General features: G+C 37.8%; 1 long non-coding RNA gene across 1 annotated transcript; it reads left to right on the top strand.

The window, feature by feature from the left end:
• The first annotated feature begins 397 nt into the window (after window positions 1-397).
• Window positions 398-2,818, top strand: LOC104908917 (uncharacterized). The gene is made up of 2 exons (XR_792244.4): window positions 398-674; window positions 2,260-2,818. It is a non-coding gene; the product is annotated as an uncharacterized LOC104908917 (long non-coding RNA).
• The last annotated feature ends 21,895 nt before the right edge of the window (window positions 2,819-24,713 follow it).

The raw sequence follows: 24,713 nt of genomic DNA, 5'->3' as shown, positions 1-24,713 counted from the left end.
TTGATGATGAAAAATGCTGGTTTCGTCAGCTTTTTAATACTTGTTTAAACTAGGCTGGTGTGGGTTTATTGTCTTTGTAGTTTGTGCGGTGTTCTTTTGTTACTTGCTGTTGTGGTGTCCTGTTTTACTTCAGTTGAGGTCGTACAAATTAACATTGTAGTCTGTTGTTAGTAGTGTGTTTTTGCTGCTGTTCCGTACTGCAGTAGTTTAGGTTGTATTTGGTGGTTTGCACTGGTTTTGGTAATACACTTACATCTTACCAAATAATAATAATAATAATAATAATGGTAATGGTGGTGGTGATTTAGCCAAATTATACATAAATATATATCTATATATATATAGAATTGAGTTCAGGTGAGGATGAGGTTTTACATGAGAAATGAGAAGAAATAACAGTCCTTAGATCATGCTACATTTAACGGCCTTGATTAAAAATAAAAATTTAACACACTAAAATCCCACGCTTCTCTCTCTCTCCTATCTCTCTCCTCTCTCCTCTCTCCTCTCTCCTAAATCTCAAGTTCGTTTCTTCTGCAAATACTCCTCTCTGCTCAACTTCGACGGTTTCAATTAGTTTTTTTTTTCCCTTGCAATACTAGTTCATCGATTTTCTTCTGCAATTCGACATTAAATCTCAAGTTTAATTGTTGCAGACAGTATGGGAGAGAAAGGTAAGTTTTTTTTTTTTTTTGTTCTAGTTTACTTCTTGATTTTTTTTTCAGAATTGTGATTATGATTGGGGACTGCATGAAATTTCTTGACATTAATTATGCGAAAATTTTCGAGCTTATAAAAATTAATTATCTTGACATTAATTAATTTGCGTGAGCTTTGTTCATTTTTGGTGGGTTTAGTTATATAGTTTGAATTTGATTTCGTTGATTTGTCCATTAGATCTTGGATAGTATAGTAGGAAAGCTATAATCTTGTTTAAAATCTGTTTAAGTTTACCAATTCTTTGTCTAATTTTTTTCAAGAACTTGAGTTTGGTGGGTTTAGTTATATAGTTTGAATTTAATTTCGTTGAATTGGATAGTGCAGTAGGAAAGTTATAATCTTGTTTAAAATCTGTTTAAGTTTACTAATTCTTTTTCTAATTTTTTTTAAGAACTTGATTTTGTTGGGTTTAGTTATATAGTTTGAATTTAATTTTCGTGTCAAACCAAAACCAGAGATTTTTGCAACAAAATTATCGCAGGAAAGTAACCCGCTGAATATGTTTATATTCTGAAATTTTTGCAACAAAATTAATGAAAGTATCGCAGCAAATCTACGGCTTCGTTCGCATTCATGAACGTCACCCATGATTTTCAGTATTAGTGTGTGAATGTTGTTTTTGAGTAGGAAAGGGGGATACTTGCTTTTCAGTAGATGAACTTGCTTTTCGTAAGGTTTATGCAATCTTGGGTTGTACATAGTGAATCAAATTTGGTTTAGTATGGAATATCAATTTTTGAGGATGTTTGTGTGATATTTTTTCCATAGGAAAAGGGGAAAAAAGGAAGGTTTGTTCATATATTTCATATTTTGCAAACTAATGTTCACCTTCTAATTAGAGTTGTAGTAGTATTTGATAAGAGCTATGCGAATTACTAATTAGAGTTATAGGGGTATTTTGAGTAGTCATAAGAGTTATAATTATAGTTATAGCACTATTGGTATGTACGTCTTATTTAGAGTTATAGGTTTATTTGATAAGAGTTATAGGAATTACTAATTAGAGTTATAGGAATTTCATATTTTGCAAACTAATGTTCACCTTCTAATTAGAGTTGTAGTAGTATTTAATAAGAGTTATAGGAATTAATAATAATTTGCGTTATAGGGGTATTTTGAGTAGTCATTAGAGTTATAATTATAGTTATAGCATTATTTGGTATGTACGTCTTAATAAGAGTTATAGGTTTATTTGATAAGAGTTATAGGAATTACTAATTAGAGTTATACAATTATTTGACATGTCATAAGAGATGTAATTGGGATGATTCTCACTCTTGTGGGTCGCAGATATCCGTTCCACTCTTGTACATGGAACACTACTTTATTGTTGTGATCAACTTCATACACAAAAGAGTGGATTATCTGGATAATAGAGTCTACGAAAATTGGGATGATTCTCACTTCAAGAAGCTTGCCATTAGTATAGTAAGATTTATTATATTTATAGGTCTTTTGTTCTTATTTGTTTTTCTTACTTTTAAGCTTTATTGGTGGGTTATTTTTCTCTATAGTTATTTATCTATATTTTTTTTGCAGCGCTATAATATGAGTGATTATTTGGATAGATTTGAGCATCCATTGGGTGCTGATTTAGTTTCATATGATCTCTTTAATGTCAAGTTTCCATGGCAAACAAGTAAGCCAACCTTGGACTGTGGTGTTTTTGCAATGGTTCACATGTTGAACTATGATGGAGAAATATGTGAGTCTCAGCTTGGCAACGCCAAGATAAGGCGCACAATGAGAGCTGAAATATGTGTGATATCAATAATATTAGGAAGGAGATTATCCCAAAGATTCATGAGTTCAATGAGATTAATGCTTCTATTCGAGACAAGTTGTGGATGATTTACAAGGAACAAGACAATATACGGAAAGAAACAGCTCGTTTGAAGGTGTAGAGTAAACATATAATTCATGAAGTTGCAGCTAAATAATTCTCACATATTTACAAGTATTTTTTCCCGCTTTTGTAAAGGGATAGCCGCACATAAATTCTTTTTCTTCTGTGACCCACACAGACGAGGTTACCCTGTTTTGCTATATACTTTTCTCTTTTGGTTTATATTCTGTCATATTGATATACTTTGATTTTCTTGATTTGTCAAGTACATACTACATACATGCGTGGATGACAAAATATATTCGTATACAAACTTTTGTGATGAGAAATGCTTGATTCAGTAAGAGACATCTTTGACAAAGTTATTGATTTGTCACAGCAGCTAAGTCGGTTATTCCAAATAGTAGGCGTCATCGAAAAAAAAAATCCTTAATTTTTTTTTTTATTATTAAGAACACCCATATAACTCTAATTAGTAATTCATATAACCCTAATAAAATACTCTAATAACTCTAATTAGAACGTACATAACAAGTAATGCCATAACCATAATTAGAATTCTTATGACTAGCTAGTCAAATACTCATGTAACTCTAATTAGTAATGCATATAACTCTAATCAAATACTCCTATAACTTTAATTATAACGTACATAAGAAGTAATGCCATAACTATAATTATAACTCTTATGACTAGTTAAAAACTTCTATAACTCTAATTAATAATTGCTATAACTCTAACCACATACACTTATAACTCTAATTAGCACTCTTAACAAGTAATGTCATAATTATAACGACAACATGCCATAAATCTTTTTTATCATGGTATATGAAATGATTATATGATAACAATGACAATAATTTAATTGGAGTTATATCAACATATACATATAAAATATTTCAACAAGTTCATATAATTACAATAATTACAATAATAGAACTAAAATAATATGAACAAAGCAGTCTTGCCAACATCAATGCCATGATTTCCAACCAAGCAATCTTGCCAACATCAACCATCCAAGCGCCTTCTTCATGCAACAACAACAACAACGACAATAAAAGAGAAGGGTAAGAATGATTTTACTTTCATATTTATAAAGTTTGCAACATCGTATTTCCTCTTTATTCTAATTATAATAACAATAATACATTAATATGTAAAAAAAAACCACCAACTATCTATATTAGTACTCATGTTCTCCGCATGGGGTGATGTTTGTACTTCTCTTAGGTGGTGTAGACAGATTTAATGACGCAATGTTTATGCTTTGCGTAGAGTTACTAGTTCCTGCCTCTGCAAATTAAATAGGTACAAATTGTAAGTCAACGATTTAGAATTCAAAGTAATGCACACATAAAAGATATGGCAATAAATTCCTATAACTCTAATCAAGAGTGTCTATAACTATAATAATTATTTTCATATAACTTTAACAACTACTCACTAACTCCAAAGAAGTGTTGCCAAAATTGTAATTAGTAATGCCATAACTATTATTGGAACTCTTATAACTAGTCAAATACTCATGTAACTCTAATTAGTAATTCATATAACTCTAATCAAATATTCCTATAACTCTAATTAGAACGTACATAACAAGAAATGCCATAACTATAATTACATCTCTTATGACATGTCAAATAATCGTATAACTCTAATGAGTAATTCCTATAACTCTTATCAAATAAATCTATAACTCTAATTAAGACGTACATACCAAATAATGCTATAACTATAATTATAACTCTTATGACTACTCAAAATACCCCTATAACTCTAATTAGTAATTTGTATAACTCTTATTAAATACTACTACAACTCTAATTAGAAGATGAACATTAGTTTGCAAAATATGAAATTCCTATAACGCTAATCAAGAGTGTCTATAACTGTAATAATTATTTCATATAACTCTAACTATTCACTAACTCTAAAGAAGTATTAATTGTAATTTGTAATGCCATAACTATAATTAGAACTCTTATGACTAGTCAAATACTCGTGTAACTCTAATTAGTAATTCATATAACTCTAATCAAATATTCCTATAACTCTAATTAGAACGTACATAACAAGAAATGCCATAACTATAATTACATCTCTTATGACATGTCATATAATCGTATAACTCTAATTAGTAATTCCTATAACTTTTATCAAATAAACCTATAACTCTAATTAAGACGTACATACAAAATAATGCTATAACTATAATTATAACTCTAATGACTACTCAAAATACCCCTATAACTCAAATTAGTAATTCCTATAACTCTTATTAAATACTACTACAACTCTAATTAGAAGGTGAACATTAGTTTGCAAAATATGAAATTCCTATAACTCTAATTAGTAATTCCTATAACTCTTATCAAATAAACCTATAACTATAAATAAGACGTACATACCAAATAATGCTATAACTATAATTATAACTCTTATGACTACTCAAAATACCCCTATAACTCTAATTAGTAATTCGCATAACTCTTATCAAATACTACTACAACTCTAATTAGAAGGTGAACATTAATTTGCAAAATATGAAATATATGAACAAACCTTCCCTTGCTTTTTTCCCTTTTTCCTACGCAAAAAATATCACACAAACATCCTCAAAATTGATATTCCATACTAAACCAAATTTGATTCACTATGTACATCCAAAAATTGCATAAACCTTATGAAAAGCAAGTTCATCTACTGAAAAGCAGGTATCCCCTTTTCCTATGCAAAAACATTACTATCAATGTATGCTCACACACTAATACTGAAAAACATTACTATCAAAAACAACAATCACACACTAATACTGAAAATCATGGGTGGACATTCATGAATGTGAACTAGAAGATATGAACATATTACTATCAAAAGCAGTAGATTTGCTGCGATAATTTCATTAATTTTGTTGCAAAAATTTCAGATTATAAACATATTAATAAATATTTGTTGCGAAAATTTCATTTAACTTATATGCAGCGAATTTCCTTATAATTATAAAAAAATTTCGGAAAAAAATAACATACATGTTCATGAATATAGACTAACCTTCATGCGATGTGGTAATGGATGCCATGAATTTTCTTGACAAAAAGAATATGACAGGAGAGATGTGCAGTTGGAGATGGGAAGGAATATACGACATTTTGGGAAGAAGGAGAAGAGAGGAGAGAGAAAATTAGGTTTTACATGGAGAGGATGAAAACAAGTAGTTTAAAGTTAACATTAGTTTCTAAATCTTGGCCGTTCACAGGATCTAATCTAAGGGCAGTGATTCTTTCTCATTTCTCACCTAATTTCCTTTCTCACATGATCCTGCCTATATATATATATATATATATATATATATATAGGGGCAAGATCACATGAGAATGCTCCTTACATGAGAAATGAGAATGAATCTCGACCACACGATTGGTTTAGAGTTACAACACTTATTCATTAGAGTTATATTCCTCTAAAAAATTTTGAATTCAAAAAAAAATTGTTTTTTTTGAATTTTTTTTTTCAAATATTTTGTTTTTGGAGTTACATCACTTTTTCATTAGAATTACATCACTTATTCATAAGAGTTATAGCGTGTAAAATTCATTCTCATTTCTCATATAAGTATGCATTCTCATATGAACTCACTTCTATATATATATATATGGGAAGAACTTCATGCAAATACTTACAATGTTACTAATTAAGTCAGATGTTTATATAATCAATGTAATAGAACGAAACTCGAGAGCAAATGAAACAACAAATTCACTATATGATTATGATGTAACAGTACTATAAAAGATGAGATTGATGGATAACCAAAATGCGATCGATATTGTTAGTAAGCTTCGACTTTTTTTCTATTCTTTTGAAGGATAGTAAGCTTAATTTATATAATGATTTACAAAATTTGTTTTACGTCGATGTCACCTAAGATGAATTATATAGTAAGCTACTAAGTTTAGTCTTTGCATAGTGACATGCACGATCGAGTTATCTATATATATACATCAATATGAAGAGAACCAGAAAGGTTGAGAAAATGGGGAGTTATTTATATAATATCATATCATGACCTAAGGTTAACAACATTATATCACCTTATGTGGCATGGACGTAAAACAAATTGTTGTAAGACATTATAACCTATCATTATTAGGGGTGTTCAATGTCGGATATCGGATCGGATCGGATATCCGAAAATTTCAGATCGGGGAAATTACGATCCGAATCCAATTCGAAATTTTCGGATATCCGAACTTTTCGGATCGGATCACCGGGTTTTCGGATCGGATCACCGGATTTTCGGATCGGGTCCTTTGAAATTTTTGAAAAATCCCGATCCGAAAACCCGAAATTTTTTCCGGATACCCGATCCGAAATATCCGAAATCTTAAAATCGGATCGGATATCCGAAATTTCGGATCGAATCGGCGGATTTTCGGATTGGATATTTCGGATTGGATATTTTTGCACACCCCTAATCATTATCAGTCAGTCAATAGTAATAGAAGTAGAATAGTTACCTTGGTCTTACTATAAGAGTTTGTGAAAATTTTTTACAAGGAATATTGAGTAAAAGTATTGGCTAGAAGGATTATACTTCTTTATACTTCCTCCGTTTTTTTTTACTTGCTACACTTTCCATTATGGGAAGTTTCACATTACTTGCTACACTTCTTTTTTGGGCAATAAACTCTCTCTATCTCTCTCCTCCCACATGAGTCCCTTTTCTTTTTACTCTCTACCTCTCTCTTCTCCAAAAGTTGCTTAGGAGTCCGTGAAATGAGAAGTGTAGCGAGTAAAAAGAAACGGAAGAAGTAATAAGACTTGTCAAACGGGCGAATCAGATCAAATGGAACGAAGTCATCGGGCTATCTACAAGTTTGATCATCTCAGTTTAATGGAAAATAGATATTCGATCGTGGCCCAATTTATATATATTCAGGCCCGTTCCTGACGTTTTGGAGACCTTGGGACGAACTAAGAAAAATGGGCCCTCCCCATGTTAGCTACTATTCTTGACGTATATTGATTTAATCATATTAATGGTTAAAGTTTGGTTGAATATGAGTTTCATAACTCATGAAATCTGGATTCATTTTAGCTTACATTTTTTATAAGATACCCACTTGATTAATGGTTAATTGGTTGCATTTTTTATGACTTGTCTTCCTAAATTGTCATATATTGCTTCTTAAATTTATCACGCCATCCTCTACATTGAGTTGTCAGTTGGAGTCTGTTTTGGATGATAACAAAAAATGAGTTTAGGTTTTTGATTGCATATTTATATATTATACATATATTGCATCATATATTGTACATATATTGTTGAAAAATTGTGTATGTATGCATATTACATATAGTTAGATTGAATTAAATATCATATTACAACTAGGAAAATAAAAAAAATGAATGGCTTTGAAAGGAGCCATATCACCTTTAACCTTACTTAGCTTGGTTCTAGAACTAGTATTTTGGCCAAGATAATGCAGCATGTCAGTTACAATTATCAAATATATTAATTATTCATAAGTTTCATAATTGATTTTTATAGCTTTTCGTGATTATCGTAGTCAACCCTTATATTATACTTATCTAAAATTGTTAGACCTTGTTAGTCCTTGTCTGCAATTATTTTTTCTTATGACGGAAAATAAATCGAAAAGACCATACCATCATATGCATTAATACTTGATATTAAACATACCCAAAGAAGACGCACATGATTGCTAACCCCACGACCGTCCAAGTTAGGGAAGGCTCAGCCGGACTCCTCTCCCTTGGTGTACTTCTACTTAAATACCTACATTAGAAATTTATTTTATTAAAAAGAACAATTATATTTTTAGATTACTAAAATAAATTATATCATAATAGCTGGAGTGTTAAATTTTTTCTTTTTTTGACGGAAAATGGTTAACATGGTAATAATTTAGCATTGTCGCAGCGAGTGATCAGTTTATTTACCTCTCTATTATGTAGATAATAGACTGATGGAAAAGAGTAGCCAAAGGCCATGCGATAGGCAACTGCAACTCTCATAGGTGCAATCCCTCTTTCGGCCAGATATTTGTAGGATAAGGTAACTAAGCCCAAATTTATTTGGGCGATTACCATAATTACCGTCACGATAATATTTGTACGACTCCACATTGCCATCTTACAAAAAGAAAATATAACGAAGTTATTATATATAAATTGTGCTGTGACTTAGTAATAAAAATATATACAAGAATCAATTCACGAAACTACTTACATTGTTATTAATCCATTGTAGTATATTTCCTATGTTTCTTAATAGATGCATCATATTGACGGAACACACTTGTCGATACACAACTTTATGTCGTTGAATCTCAACAAGCCAATCACTGGGAGAGGTGGAGGGAAGAGGGGAGTAGTAATGGCAGGAGAAATGTTGAGTGAAGAAATTGGCAAAATGACAACAACGCAGATGTGGGTAAAAGCATAAAAAACAGATGATAACAAAAAATGGGTTGAAGTTTTTGATTGCATACTTATATATTATACATATATTGCATCATATATTGTACATATATTGTTGAAAAATCGTACATATATTCATACTAATAACTCTAATTGTTCACAAAAACAAATCTCATTTATCAATACGAGTAACCTTATTTATTCATAAGAGTAACCTCATTTAATCATATGATGATGCTATTTAAACATACTAGTAACCCCAATTGTTAACAAAAATAACGCCATTATTCATACGAGTAATCCCATTTATTCATACGAGTAACCTCATTTAATCATACAACGACTCTCTTTAATATCATACTAGTAACCCCAATTGTTCACAAAAGTAACCTTGTTTAATCTATGAGTAACCTATTTTAATCATTTGAGCAACCTAGTTTAACTTTATAAATAACCTCATTTATTTATATCAGTAGTCGCATTTACTCATACCAATAACTCCATTGAATCATATGAGTAATCCCATTTTGTTCACATAAGTAACCCCATTTTGTTCACATAAGTAGCCTCATTTACTTTATAGATTAACTACTTCTATCATTATGTATAACCTTAAAATATTATATAAGTAACCTCATTTATTTTTACAGTAACTTCATTTAGTTTTTGTAGTAACCTTGTTTCATCCTATGAGTTGTTATGGCTGAATTTTTTGACAGGGTGACACTGACGCAATGACGTGATGACTCGATGACATGATGCCATCTGACATGATGACGAAGTAACTATGACTTAAGGACGCAGCGTAGGATGCGGGATCGGAGCAGAGCATTAAGTGGTAACAGTTCAGCTAAATAAGGAAGGAGTGTAATGAGGCATAAATTCAGCCGTTAAAGAGCAAGGATCATGACGTTGGAGCATAAATGAGGAAGATCTCCCATGATTGAAGGACCGAAATTAATGTAATAATTAGTGAATTTATTATGTATTCGTTGAGAAAAAGCCAAAGGGGGAAAAGAGGCATACAAAAGGGGGTAGAGAATCATTAGTCATTTTTTACGCATTATGATCGAAAAAACACTCGAGACAAAAGTACTTTTGTAAAGTCAGTCACCACTAAGAAAGACAGTGAACCATAGTAGATTGGTGGATCTCCATCCACCCGCGGTTTTTACCCACCTTCATTGGGGTTTTCCGCGTCACCATTTTTGTGTGTTCATCCCCTTTGATCCCTGTTATGGCTGAATTTTTGACAGGGTGACATTGACGCGATGATTCAATGACGTAGTATCATCTGACGTAAAGACACAGAAGCTCCAAGCCAAAGACATAGCGGAGGATGTACAATTAAGAGCTGTGCATTGAATGGTAACGGTCAGGCCAAATAAGGCAACAACATTTTAAGCCATAAATTCAGCCGTTAGAAAGGACAACATTGAAGACGCAGGAGCGTGAGCATAGAAGATTCTCCATGATTCAAGCGTGAAGATTAAATGTAATAATTAGTGAATTTATTTTTGTATTCGTTGGGGAAAAGCCAAAGAAAAAAGAAGGCATATAAAAGAGAGAGAGAGGTCATTGTCATGTTTTTTACGCAACATTGTGAGAAAGACATTAGAGTGAACTAAGCATTCTTGTAAACGACGATCAGTCACGAAGAAAGATAGTGAACTATAAAAGAGAGAGAGAGGTCATTGTCAGGTTTTCCGCATCACTACTTTTGTGTGTTCATCCCCTTTGACTCCCCTTCACATTCTTTTGTCGCATCGACTTTAACATCATCTGGTTGACACGTCCAACAAACTTCAATTTCATCAAAAGTGATAATTTTTAGCATAAACAATTTGGCGCCCACCGTGGGGCAGAACCAGACCATCTACTATTCAAAATCCGTCAAATGGGAGAAACACCTAACCTCGAGGAAATGCGAAGGCAGTACGAGCAAATGAGAGCAGAGATGCTCGAAATAAAGCAAGTTAACGAGCGTCTAACTACCGACTTTACGACATCGCATGAGAGGGTCCAGAAGTTGCAAGAGGAGTTAGCATCGTCCAGGGCCTCGAAAACCCGGCGTCGAGAAAATCTGAAAGACATCCCTTTTATGGGCAATCTCTCTGAGTCGGATGATGAAGCGCCTGAAGATCATGAAGAGCCCGAGGACGAAGAGCCCTTGAACAATGAAGAGAACGACCAAGGTGAAGGAGAAGCAAATCTTATGACAAAGCGCATGGCTCAAATCGAAAAGCAAAACAAGCGCCTGATGAAGCTCATGTCCCAGCTCCCTGGAGCCCCAACACCAGGCATCGTGGAGCATCCCGACGGCTATGCAGAGTCACCCTTCGTCGACAGGATCTCAAGGGTCGTGCTCCCCAAGAAGCTCAACCTGCCTACCCTAACTGCTAGTTATGATGATTCAACCGATCCAGGCGAGCACGTCGCGCAGTGCAAGGAACGGATGTGGCAAGCGTCGATCCCCTGACATTTGGTGGAGGCCTGCATGTGCAAGTCTTTTGGAGCCACGCTCACCGGTCCCGCTCTCAAATGGCTCGGATCTCTCAAGCCAGGAAGCATTGGCAATTTCTCCACCCTAGTCAATAAGTTCTATGAGAAATTCGAAGGCAGTCGCAGCCTGGAAAAGCAGACGAGCGACCTATATGGCGTCGTGCAAGGACCCAAAGAATCCGTTCGCGATTATTACAATCGCTTTAACAAAGAAATGATTAGCGTTAAAGATCTTGATACTAAGACTGCTATTGAATGTTTCAGGAAAGGATTAATCTTGCGATCGAAGCTGTACAACCGTTTGACGAAGTACCCGTGCCAGACGTTTGAGGAAGTCAAGTCGCGAGAGTTAGCACAGATAAGGTCGGAGGTGTCGTGAATGCCTTATCCAAAATTGGAGCGCCAGTTCATTGGCCAAAAAAGAGCGATCGTCCGGAAGTGCAAAAAGATCAAACAAAGTGGTGTCAGTTCCATCATGACCATGGACATAAGACGGAGGAGTGCATTGCGCTACGACGAGAAGTTGCATTCATGCTCAATAAAGGGCATCTTAAGGACCTCTTGAGCGACAAAGGTAAAGCGTCCTTCGGAAGAAATACCGCGCAGTCCGACCCTCCTGCGTCGCCCACACACGTAAAGGTAATTAATGTCATCTCTGGTGGATCTGATGTATGTGGACTAACGTATTCCGCAGCCAAAAGGCTAGCAAGGAGGGTACCCCTCGTCCGCCGTTTATAAATCTTGCAGGTCAGCTGAGGAGCGCAAGCTCGAAGCGATGGCGATAACCTTTGACGATGACGACGTCTGCAACGTGGAGCATCATGACGGATTAGTCATATCCCTGACTGTCAGCAACTGCTTGTTGAAGCGAGTGTTGGTCGATGGGGGCAGCTCAGCCAACATCATATTCAAAAGCGCCCTCGAAGGTATGGGTCTGTGCGATAAAGATATTACTAAAAAATCTACTGTTTTAGTAGGTTTCAGTGGAGAGGCTCAACATACTGTCGGAGAGATCACACTGCCAACGCTAGCCAAAGGCGTCAACCTCCCAACCAGGTTCAACGTTGTGGATGCCCGTCAGCGTACAATATCATTCTCGGTACCCCATGGATACATAAGATGAAGGCCTCCTTCAACCTATCATCAGTCACTGAAGTTTCCTACCAAATGGGGCGTCCAAGAAATAAAGGGCAGCAGAAGTCTGCAAGGGAATGCTATAGTTCGTCACTCAAACCCCCAAAAGCGACTATCTAGCAATTAAAGGATGGGTCAGCGCCCGACGCGCCCAGCGAGCAGGACGTGGATGAAGTGATGCTCGATCCATCCATCCCCGATCGCGTCGTTCGAATCGGAGCGACATTGTCGCAAGAGATACGAGGTCAGTTAGTCGACTTTTTAAAAGCTAACCAAGATTGTTTTGCTTGGTCCCATGAAGAATGACAGGAATCAGTCCTGACGTCATCACGCATAAACTCAACGTCGACCCGCTCACAAGCCTGTAAAGCATAAAAGACGCAAGTTCGCTCCTGAAAGGAACCAAGTCATCAATGATGAGGTCCAGAAATTGATCGATACCGGAAAGATCCGCGAAGTAAGTATCACCAGATTGGCTAGCCAACGTCGTGGTGGTCAGCAAAAAGAACGGAAGTGGAGAGTCTGCATCGACTTCACAGATTTAAACAAAGCATGTCCAAGGATCCATTCCCTCTCCCTCATATAGATGCAATGGTCGACGGCGCGAGGTCACGAGCTTTTAACGTTCATGGACGCGTATTCCGGGTACAACCAAATATTGATGCATCCGGACGACCAGGAAAAGACCGCGTTTGTTACTGATAAAGGTATATATTGTTACAAGGTTATGCCTTTTGGTTTGAAAAATGCAGGTGCCACGCATCAGCGACTGGTTAATCAAATGTTTAAAGATCAACTGGGTGACACTATGGAAGTGTACATAGACAATATGCTCGTCAAATCCAAGCGAGCAGGCGATCACATTCAGCATCTGTCGGAGGCTTTCGACGTATTACGAAGGTATGACATGAAATTAAATCCTACTAAGTGCACCTTTGGAGTGTCCGCAGGAAAATTTCTAGGGTACGTCGTGACGCAACGAGGAATTGAAGCCAGCCAAGATCAAATAAAAGCCATCATCAACATTCAGTCCCCACGAAGCGTCAAGGAAGTGCAAAAGTTGACTGGTCGCGTGGCTGCGCTAAATCGTTTCATATCCCGGTCATCTGAGAAATGTCATCTATTTTATGACGTCCTGAGAAAGAACAAGGGCTTTGAGTGGACGCAACAACACGAAGACGCGCTGCAAAAGCTGAAAAGCTACTTAGCGTCGCCGCCATTGCTGTCAAAGCCAATATCGGGGAAACGTTGCAGCTCTATCTTGCGGTAAGTAACGTGTCCGTCAGCGCTGTCCTGACGCGGAAGCGAGAGCCAGCAGCTACCAATCTACTATGTCAGTAAGTCTCTGCTAGACGCGGAGACCAGGTATTCTTCGTTAGAAAAGCTCATTTTAGCCATAGTCGTAGCTGTTAAAAAGTTAGGCACTATTTCGAAACACATACTGTTGTCGTTATGACTAATTATCCTCTCAAGTCTGTCTTGCGACACCCGGAATTGACAGGTCGCATGAGCAAGTGGGCAATAGCACTCAGCGCGTACGACATCCAGTTTCATCCAAGAACCGCTGTCAAGTCACAAGCTTTGGCAGATTTTGTGGCAGACTTTAGCCCGAGCTAGAAAAGCCTGCAACGACGAAGTCGCAAGGATTAATCAAGTGAACGACGACTCTGGATATTGTTTCGTTGATGGATCTTCTAATTTTCGTGGTGCAGGTCTAGGCATTGTGCTAAAGTCACCACAAGGGGGCAAGATAGTACGAGCCATTTGCTGTGAATTTAGAGCGACGAATAACGAAGCCGAGTACGAGGCGCTCATAGCCGGAATGACGTTAGCAGAGGACATGGGAGCAAAAGCATTGAAAGTCTTCAGCGATTCACTGTTGATAGTCAGCCAAGTCAAAGGCGAATTCGCAGCAAAAGACTCTAAAATGGCCATGTATTTAGAAATAGCTCAGAGTAAAAGTAAAGTGTTTAATTCATTTGACATTTTGCAGATACCTAGGGATCAAAATACGCAAGCAAGCATTGGCCAATCTCGGATCTTCTTTAAGGACGTTTCGTTTACTCCGTCCCTATTGTTCATTTGACAAGCCCTGCTATCGGTAAGCGTCGGAGACGCTGTCACAACGACGACCGTCAGCCTCGAGACAATCATGGGTGTCAGCAATGTTGATAAGTCTCGCACCAGAAAGGACCCTGACGCGAGGAAGTAAGTGTCAGTTGGACAAAACCATTTTATGATTTCCTTGCTAACGATGCTCCCAACAGATAAGGCGGAAGCACGCAGAATTCGATTCAAGGCGTCGCGATACGTACTCATTCAAGGAGTACTTTCAAAAAATCTGCCGCGGCCCCTACCTACGTTGTTTAGAAAAGGAGCAATGGGGGCAGGTCCTGAAGGACATGCATGACGGCACTTGTGGAAATCATTCAGGAGGACGCAGCTTGTCCAATAGAGTATTGCGCATGGGCTATTATTGGCCAACAATGAGGAAGGATGCAATAAGGTATGTCGCCAAATGTGATAGTTGTCAACGACATGCAGGTATGACGCACAAACCCTGTGAACTTTTGCATCCTACTCTAACACCTTGGCCTTTCATGAAATGGGGCATGGACATAGTTGGTAAATTACCTCCAGCCCCAGGTCAGAAGGTCTTTATGTTGGCACTAACTGACTACTTTTCTAAGTGGATTGAAGCAGGTACGCGATAAGGAAGTGATTTCCTTTATATACACTAACATCATTTGCAGATTTGGCGTCCCGTCCGAGATAGTATGCGACAACGGGTCGCAGTTCATCAGCAACGAGACAAGACGCTTCTGCGATGAATGGGACATAGCGTTGCTAACGTCAACACCAAGATACCCGCAAGCCTATGGATAGGCTGAGTCCAGCAACAAGACGACCATTGACTCTTTGAAGAAGCGACTCGCAGCCAAGAAAGGTAAATGGGCGAAGGCGTTGGACTGCGACTGGACAAACTCCGTTCTCACTAGTCTATGGTTGTGAGGTTATCCTGCCTTCGAAGGTGAGCATCCCAACTGCGAGATGCAGCCTAGCGACGGAACGTCAGAACAGCGATGAATTGATAAACGACCTAGATACCATCGAGGAGTTGCGCGACGCAGCGTTGGTACGCATGGCGGCCCAGCAGCTAATAGTAGCGAGGAGCTTTAACAAAAACGTCCAAGCCAGATCCTTCGTCGAAGGAGATTGGGTCCTGAGAAAAGTATTCCATAACACACAAGAGGCTAACGCTGGTAAGCTAGGTCAGAAGTGGGAAGGACCATATCAAATTAGTAAAGTGGTGGGTCATGGAGCCTACCAATTGGTCCGACATGACGGAAGCTCCATGCCACGTAGCTGGAACGCCACACACCTCAAACGGTACTACTTCTAAAGCTAAGTGATACGCTCTGTAAAAGAAAAAAAAAACACATATATACATAGAGATATAGAATAGATGGCAATACTATTTTATTTCTGTCGCTAGTTGTTAGCGACCATAGTGTTCTCTCACTGGGTATTTGTTAAGTTGCAGGCAAATTGTTTCCATCCAACTTATTTAACGTCCCAATGATTCTCACAAGGCATTAGATAGACTTGCATCTTGCCGCCATACAAAGTGTTTCGGTCCACTATTGCCTCAGCCGACGCGACGACAGGGGCACAATCATTTTAAAGTCATAACTATTGATGACATTTCAGCCATCCCACCGACGGACACATGTAAGTTTTATGTATTTCCTATGTGTATTCTAAAAGTCATTTAGTCCAAACGATACGTCTGAACGACCAATGATGACTTTTATTAAGTCCAAACGATACGTCTGAACGACCAATGATGGCTTTTATTAAGTCCAAATGATACGTTTGAACGACCAATGATGACTTTTATTAAGTCCAAAAGATACGTCCGAGCGCCCAAAGATGGCCTACTAGATGCCTGACTAATCCTCTAGAAACGTCGGAGTAACGACCGAGACACATGCATGTGACACACAGTAGAGGCATAAGATTATCTATGTTAAAAATTCAAAAGTAACAAAGTAAACGATAGAAATTAAAAGAGTTATGGTCACCCCCATAGGTGACCCAAAAGTATAGTACAAACAGTCACTCCCTTGAGTGACTTAAAACATAGTTTGATTAAAAGTTTAAACGAAAGAGGCATGACGTAAGGGACTAAGAAATTAAACGTCAGGGATCTTCTCGGCTTCCTTCTCCTTTGACGCTTCAGCTGACAAGACAGTGGCTGGGGCTTCCTCCTCAGTCTCAAGGTCAGGTGGCACATCTGACGCTATGAACCCAGCACAAGACGGGGCGTTTTCATCAACCTTTGATGAAGAATCCGCCGTCGCAGCTAAGTCCTCCTCATCCATAAGATCTTTCATTGAGCCCATGAATTGGATGTATATGTCAATGTCCTTTTGCAGCGTCCATGACGCTGTCTTCTTCATCAGAAACTGGTGCATCAGCTTGGCCCTAACCCTAGTTGTCACCTCAGCCTCAAGAAGGTCCATCTCGTTCTTCTGAGCGTCAATACTCGCCTGGAGAGCCGTGATCTCCTGACGTGAAGACTCTTCCAGCGTAGTTGCCCTCTGCCTAATTTCTTCCAACTCCTCCCCATTTTTCTTCAGAGTCTCCTTCATCTCCTTCATAGTCTCCTTGCAAGACTCCAGCTCAGCACCTTTGAACTTCGCCACCGCTTCTGCTTTCTCCATTCTCTGCTTCATGGACAAATGACCCTTCAGCGGAGATGAGATCTCTCTTTTTGCCATTAGGAGATGTTGGGAAGACTGCGTAAAAGAAAGAGGATATGTGTCATCCAGATGTAGGTGTCATTACCATAGCGGCATAGTGTCCAAGACAAGGGTAAAGCAAATGTCCATACCTGGAATAGGAGCTCTAGCCCATCTGACATCATGCGAGGGAGAGTGTGATCTTTAATCCTTTCCATGGCGCTGGGGAAGAGGAACCTGTCGGCCTCCGGCCATATGGACCTCTCCAACGACATGAAGTCGTTAGGGACGGTCACGGAATAGGAAGGCCCGCTCTTGTCTGGAGGGGCTAGGAAGTCAGTCTTGCGCGTCTTGGACGCGACGTCGTGTTCGTCGTCCAAGTGAACGACGACCGCCGTGTCCTTTTTAGACGACGTTGATGCAGCGTAAGCGGAGGACTCCCTCTTGCGCTTGCAAGCAGTTCAGCCAGCGCCTGACCATCCAAACTCCCCCTAGGACGCGACTGAGATGAACCTGTCCAGGAAAGGTTAAAACGTCAGTATGAAACCGTCCCCAGTAAAAGTCCTACCCATGAGTAAAGTAAAAACATATATAGACTCACCAGAAGCCATAAATGAACAACTGTCTTGAGAAACAAAAAGAATTTTTCTAAACTGCTTGTCCTCCTCTGACACCTTCAGAAACTTGTCACTGAGACTTTGAGACTCGTCGCGATGCGACAGCAATTTTGGGTTAAGACCTGCAGTAGAAACGATGTAAGAGTGGTGTTAACGACGCATCACGAATTTAGAAGAACTGAAAACAAACACACCTTCGGTATTCCAGCCGCTAACCAAAGACGCCCCGGCTTCCCCTAGCGTCGATCTCTTCACAAACACAAACCTGTTTTTCCAACCTCTGTCGTTTGACTGTATCCCCCCAATCAGAGGCTCTAACCTCGCCTTTGCATGCAAGGCTATCCTATTTTTTGCTTTAACCCTAATCTCATAATGTAACAGCAAGTCGTGAAGGGTGAAGGCTTCGTCCCACGACGCCGTCACCCTGTCGATGACGCTCAGGTTCTCCAGACTTGGGGCATAATCTACCTGGGCTGATTTGGTAAATCTGCATCAGATCCCTTGCCAAAGGGGTGAAGGGAAGCCTAAGACCTATTTTGAAAGGGTATTCATAGAGCACTACCCATTTTTGGGGACACGATTCTGGGGGTTCGTCAGGTTCAGCATTTCTAATGACAGTGCTCTCAGGCTAATTTCCTAAGTCTAGAAACCTTAAGAGGTCATCTTTTGACATCGTTGACAGTTCGTCCTCATTCTCTACCCTTAGTTCTACAGCTTTCTCTTTCCCTTTCGATTTCTCTTGGTTTTTCACAAAAGTCCTAATACTGCGTCTACTAGGCGCCATGAGAACAGTAGAGGAAAGAGAAAGTAGAGCGAATCAAAGGAAAAAATGAACGAAAAAGTGCGAAATTACCTGGTGTCAGCGATCGGTTTTCCGAGGAAGAGAGTAAAGGAAGTTATGGAAGTTGCCTTACTTAAAGAGAGAGAAAGATTTTGTGAAGTCATAGTAAAAGTTATGATTTCTCAGCCGCTTAAGTTATTTATGCCAACAGTGAGCAATCATGACGATCATGCCAACGGTTATAATTAAAACGGCTATTTAAAAACAAAACTACCTTTTGTATTTTGAGACTCTTGGACTACTAAAAATAACCGCTCAAAGCAGATCTCCTTTCCTTCCATGCGTCTCTCTGGAAATCTTCTTTATTTAAATTGAGAAGGGCGAGATTTCTTGCGATTTGTGATATCTTGATGACTTGTGTAGAATTTCATTTCATTTGTTGATTTTTTAACAATTGTTTCATGGGCTTTGTGTCACCCCAATTCAACAATTGGGGGCAAATTGTTATGGCTGAATTTTTTGACAGGGTGACATTGACGCGATGACGCGATGATTCAATGACGTAGTATCATCTGATGTAGAGACACAGAAGCTGCAAGCCAAACACATAGCGGAGGATGTACAATTAAGAGCTTGCATTGAATGGTAACGGTCAGGCCAAATAAGGCAAGAGCATTTTAAGCCATAAATTCAGCCGTTAGAAAGGACAACATTGAAGACGCAGGAGCGTGAGCATAGAAAATTCTCCATGATTCAAGCGTGAAGATTAAATGTAATAATTAGTGAATTTATTTTTGTATTCGTTGGGGAAAAGCCAAAGAAAAAGAAGGCATATAAAAGAGAGAGAGAGGTCATTGTCATGTTTTTTACGCAATATTGTGAGAAAGACATTAGAGTGAACTAAGCATTCTTGTAAACGACGATCAGTCACGAAGAAAGATAGTGAACTATATTAGTTTGGTGGATCTCCAACCACCCGCGGTTTTTTACCCATCTTCATTGGGGTTTTCCGCGTCACTACTTTTGTGTGTTCATTCCCTTTGACTCCCCTTCACATTCTTTTGTCGCATCGACTTTAACATCATTTGGTTGACACGTCCCACAAAATTCAATTTCATCAAAAGTGATAAATTTTAGCATAAACAATCCCCATTGCATTCGTTTGTCGCATTGTCTTAAACATAATCTGGTTAAATCGTCCCAAACTTTAATTTCGTCGTAAGTGATAAATTTTAGCATAAACATTAGTGACCTATTTTACTTATACGAATAATCTAGTTTAATCCTATGAATAAACTCATTTATTCATACTAGTAATCTTATTTCTTCATATTGGTAACCCCAATTGTTTACAAAAGTAACCTCCATTTATCAATACGAGTAAACATTTTTTATTCATACGAGTAACTCAAAATGTTCATAAAAACAACCATCATTTATCAATACGAGTAACCTTGTTTATTTATACGAGTAACCCCATTTCTTCATACGAGTAACCTCATTTAATCAAACGATGATGCTATATGATTATACGAGTAACCCAACTTTTCACAAAAGTAACCCCATTTCTTCGTATAAGTAACCTCACTTAATCATATGACAATTCTATTTAATTATATGAGTAAACTCCAATTATTTAGACTAGTAGCCTCATTTTTTCATACGACTAACCTTGTTCGTTTACATGAGTAACCCCAATTATTCAGAAAAGTAACCTCATTTTTCATACGAGTAACCTCATTCGTTCACATAGGTAACCTCATTTAATCATATGATAACCCTATTTAATCATACGAGTAACCCCAATTGTTCAAAAAAGTAAAATCATTTCTTCATATGCGTAACATCATCTGTTCATAAGAGTAAACTGATTAATATTCCCTTTTGTTATAAATGTAACCACGTTTATTTTGTAGGAGTGACACTTTTTTAATATTAAGAATAAATAACCACATATTCATACAAGTAACTTCATTTGCTCATAAGACCAACTCTATTTGTTCATAAACATTTTTGCACAAGGGCCAATTTCAAAAGGTCATATCTCACAACACACTCAATATCAATTGAAAATTCAAGTTGGAGATGAATATGTGGCTCAATATCTTTCCAACGCATAGTCAAAAGCTCGATTTTGATGAGAAACAAGTGAGATATGACCTTTTGAAAATGAGTTGGTTGGCTCACAGACGCTCGCGCGGCCACACGCAAGCCGCACTCCATAAACATATATATATATATATATATATTATATATATTATATATATATATATATTATATATTATATATATATATATATATATAGCTTTTTGCGAAGAGAAGTGTAGTTCATGTGCGAAGTGTAACAAAATGGTTGCAGATGCGGTACTATATAAAGGAGGAATTTGTCTCTTGTGTTGTTGCGCATGCAATAAATGCTAGTTTAAGCATACGAACGGCTCATTTTCTTAAATAGTAATTTTAATGAGTGGCCTAGTTCATTTTCTTAAATAATAATTTTAATGAGTGGCCTAGTGGGGTACGCTAAAAACAACACATAACGCCTTGAGTTCATTGATTTAGATGATAATCATCTATAAGGGTAGTTGGCGGCTTGGAGCCACTACTTATGTTCAATATTGATCTTCAATTTGAACAAATGATTCAACGTGAAATTAATTTCAAGAGGCCTTGGTCATCTGAGATGGATTTTGAGAAGGATGATTTGAAAACACTAACAGTTTGGATACAATTGAAACTGAGCTTGAAGTATTAGGGTGAGAAATCTCTCCATAAGATTATATCTCAGCTAGGAGATCTAATTAAAAGAGATGATGCAACAAGGAACAGAGATAAGTTACAATATGCTCGCATTCTGGTAGAGGTGAAAATAGATCAGAAATTCCCTTAGAAGATTCACTTCTGGAATGAAAATAGTTGCTTAATAAAAGTCCCAGTCATGTTTGAATGGAAACTATTGCATTGCCAGACTTGTAATGGCTTTGGACACTCAACTCAGGATTGCAGGCATAAGAGAATTCAGAAGAAATGGGTACCTAAAGCTCCTACTGGAGTGGGGGCTTTTCCAGGTACTGAGGGGATACAGGATGGCCATGTGGAAGTATCTGCTATGAGTAAGGAGGTATTGGGGATCAATGAGGTACCTGATACTTTAAAAACTAGCGCAGGAGTGCAAACACCTGAACATGTAGACCATGTGGACCAAGAGGGGTTCCAGAGGGCTTTAAAGCCTATTAGGGTCAGACCAGCAGCAGTACGCCTCACAAACACTCAAAATATTTCCAGCCACTTGAAGATACAGGGGTGCAGAATAAGGATGGTCAGAGGGTGAGTCAAAACATGACTACACAGGTGGCATCAAGCAGGAAAGGAGGGGGAGATCCTCCTAAGGAGCATGGATAAAGTATTATGCTGGAATATAAGGGGCTTGAACAACAGCAATAAACAAAATGATGTGGAACACTATATTCACATGTTTGCATTTGGGGTTATGAGCCTCTTAAAGACAAAAATGAAAGCTAAGAACCTTGGCTTGTTGTACAATAAAGTATTCAGGGGTTGGTGTTTTACTAGCAACTCTAGCAAGCATGATGGTGGCAGAATAGTATTGACTTGAAAGCCTGGTAGTTTTCAGGTAACTATTTTAAAAGTTACTCCTCAAATGATACATTGTTATCTGCAGCCACTTAGTGGTAGACAAGGGTTTTATAGCACTTTCATTTATGCTTTCAATGAATGGGCTAGAAGAATAGACTTATGGGAGGATATTAAGAGTTTACATACTGTAGATCCTTGGATCCTTTGTGGGGATTTTAACTGCATTATGAATAATGAAGAGAGAATTGGTTCTCAAGTTAGGGAGATTGAAATGAGGGACATGAGAGAATGTATGACATTCTACACAATGGAAGATGTGAAGAGTTCAGGGAACTTCTTTACATGGAATAATAAGCAACAAGGGATGGCTAGGGTGTTTTCTAAGCTAGATAGGGTCTAGCTAATGTGCCTAGAAGGAGATATACCCTACTGCAAAAGTGAGTTTTCAGAATGAAGGGGAATTTGATCATTCCCCTGCCATGCTTGCTATATACCCTGACACTAGAAATGGTCTGAAACCATTTAAATATTTCACTATGTGGAAGACATCTGCTCAATTTGAAGAAGTTGTTAGCAGGGCTTGGTGTACTGAGGTTAATGGTGCTAAGATGTTCAAGGTGTGCCAGAAGCTAAAACAGGTGAAGCTAGCTTTGAAGGAGCTTAATAAAACAGGTTTCTCTTAAGTTCATACTGCTGATATTATGGCCTATCAGCAGATGATAAATGCACAAAAGCTAATGCATGAAAATCCTAGTGATCTACAGCTTGCAGCAAGGGAACATGAAGCTATTAAGGAGTATCTTAGTAAGCATAAAGCTTATATGACATTTCTTGCACAAACAGCCAAATTGGCTTGGATCAAGGATGGTGATGAGAACACTGCTTTCATGCATCAAAGTATTAAAGCTAGGAGACTTCATAATCAGGTTTATAGTATCTATGATGAGCATGGTAATTGGCATAATAAAGACAGGGATGTCTCATAGGCTTTCCTTTCTTATTATGAGAAATTGTTGGGAAAGAAAAATCTAACTAGGAGGGTTGTTTTGACTCAAGTGGTCCAAGAAGGGCCTTTGGTTACTGAACAGCATAGAGCAATCCTGTGTGCACCTTACACAAGAGAGGAGATAAAGAAAGCTTTATTTTCTGGTGAGAAGGCTCCAGGAACAGATGGGTTTGGTACATACTTCTACAGGGATGCATGGGCTGTAGTAGGGCAGGAAATGATTGAGGTAGTCATGGATGCTTTACAGGAAGGGAAGATACTGAAAGCTTTGTATACTACTGTTATCACCCTTGTGCCTAAAACAAAGTGCCCTAAGAATGTGACAGAGTTTAGGCCTATATCTTGTTGTAATACTCTTTATAAGTGTAATACTAAGGTATTATGCAATAGACTAAGGCAAGTGTTACTAGATCTGATCATGGAAAACCAAGAAGGGTTTGTGCATGGGAGATTCATTGTGAATAACATCATGGTCATCTAGGATTTGGTGAAGCACTATGGTAGGAAACAAGTGAAACCTAGTTGCTTGCTGAAAATTAATTTACAGAAAGCCTATGACACTGTAGACTGGGACTTTCTAAAAGAAATGCTACAACCTTTGGGATTTCCTAGTTCATTCACATCTATTGTAATGGAGTGTGTCACCACTCCAATGTTCTCTTTGATGTTAAATGCCCAAATGGAGGGCTTTTTCAAGTCATCTAGGGGCCTAAGACAGGGAGATCCTATCTCTCCACTACTATTTCTGATTTGCATGGAGTATTTGTCAAGGATATTGACAAAGCTTGGAGAGTTACCTCAGTTCCAATTTCACCCTAGATGTAGAGGAGTGAAATTAACACACATGTGTTTTGCAGATGACCTCATAATGTGCTGCAAAGGTGACTATGCCTCAATTTACTTAATATTGAAGGCATTCAAGCTCTTTTCAGATTCATCAGGCTTACAAGCTAATATCAATAAAGTTTGGACCCTGGTCGACTTGCATGATGGGGTTAACCCTATTGGATGCTAGTGGGTGTTCAAATTAAAAACAAACAAAGATGGAAATGTCTATGTCTACAAAGCAAGACTGGTTGCAAAAGGATTCAGGCAATTTCATGGTATAGACTATGATGAGACCTGGCAATGCTTAAGTCAATTCAGATACTTTTCGTGATTGTTGTGTTTTACGATTATGAAATTTGGCAAATGGATGTCAAAACCGCGTTCTTGAACGGGTTCTTGAATAAGGATGTGTAAATGACACAACCTGAGGGTTTTAAGGATCCATAAAATCCTAAACAGGTTGCAAGCTTCAGAGATGCATTTATCG

The sequence above is a fragment of the Beta vulgaris genome, chromosome 7 (assembly GCF_026745355.1).
Source record: "Beta vulgaris subsp. vulgaris cultivar EL10 chromosome 7, EL10.2, whole genome shotgun sequence".
Taxonomy (NCBI): domain Eukaryota; kingdom Viridiplantae; phylum Streptophyta; class Magnoliopsida; order Caryophyllales; family Amaranthaceae; genus Beta; species Beta vulgaris.
This window is presented reverse-complemented; position numbering and strand designations above follow the sequence as displayed.